This window comes from Pteropus vampyrus, unplaced genomic scaffold, assembly GCF_000151845.1.
Source record: "Pteropus vampyrus isolate Shadow unplaced genomic scaffold, Pvam_2.0 Scaffold32, whole genome shotgun sequence".
In the NCBI taxonomy this organism is placed as follows: domain Eukaryota; kingdom Metazoa; phylum Chordata; class Mammalia; order Chiroptera; family Pteropodidae; genus Pteropus; species Pteropus vampyrus.
Window position 1 is genome coordinate 1,182,877 of NW_011888813.1, and position 1,142 is coordinate 1,184,018.

Sequence of the window (1,142 nt, forward strand, 5' to 3'; positions counted from 1 at the left end):
GATGGAGGGACAAGGAGTATGTTGAGAACACAACCAAAAAAGTGTTGGGAAATCTTTTCATGTGCACACCCAAAACCGTAATACCTTTAACTTTATAGAGGCCTAACTCTCTCCTCCTGAGAAATAGCCCAGAAAAAAACAAAAAGGGATTTCACATGGGACCTGCTCATGAATAGTATCTACTTCCCTTTCCCCGCTGGTCCTCAGCCTTGTGTACTTCTAAGCCAGGCTAACAAATTTCAGTCTCAGGGGATGCTTAGCCCTGGCCCCCAACAATGAAATTAACGTGACATTTGGTTCTTGCTAATTTCAAAGCCCACTAGGAACACAGAAAAAAGGGAAAATTTATTACCTGCTAATTTATTTTCTCACTGAAATACAGTCTGCAGCCCTCGCTTTAGGGGAGAGTACGTTTGCGGTAGAGTAATATACTATGACTTTTGAGTTACATTTGAGTTACTTGGGGAGTCAGGATTCCTGGAGAAACCAACAAGGAGCTGAGCAGACAAAACAGGGCCAAGGAAGGAGCCTAGAGAGGCAGCATCAGGCAGTGAGCCAGAGGGGCAAATTTCTAGCCCAGCTTCCTTCCCCAGCTCTGTTCTTTATAGTCTCTAAATGCCTGTTCAAGGAGGAAAACAGGCCAGTGGGAAGAAGCCAAGGAAGGCAGAACCACAGGAAGATGGAGCTGTGAGACATGCTCTCCCCTGCCAGTAGGTACTCAGGTGCAGGGGCTCTTAGATGCTGATCTGCAGCGGGACTCTTACTCTGTTCTCTTTTCTGAGACTTGAGTTGTCGTTAGCAGTGTGATCTCCACTAGCCCTCCTGGCTTGCTGCTCCAGTGAGGGGAGGAATAGATGACAGCATCGGCCGCATCCCAACACAGAGATTCAGAACACAGGCTTGGCAGCCAGACAGTTTTGGGTTTGAAATCTAACTTTAGCACTTAACAGCTGGGTGACCTTGGGCAAGTCTCTTAACCCTTCTAAGCTACAGCTTTCTTATCTGTAAAAAGGAGGAAAATATAACAGTCCCATGGCAGACACTGTTTATTGCCTCCTTTTCTTTTCTTGCCAACAAAATATCAATTTTGCTCAGGTATCACTTCCCATGATCTTTGAAGAGGTAGGCCTAGTTCCTAATCT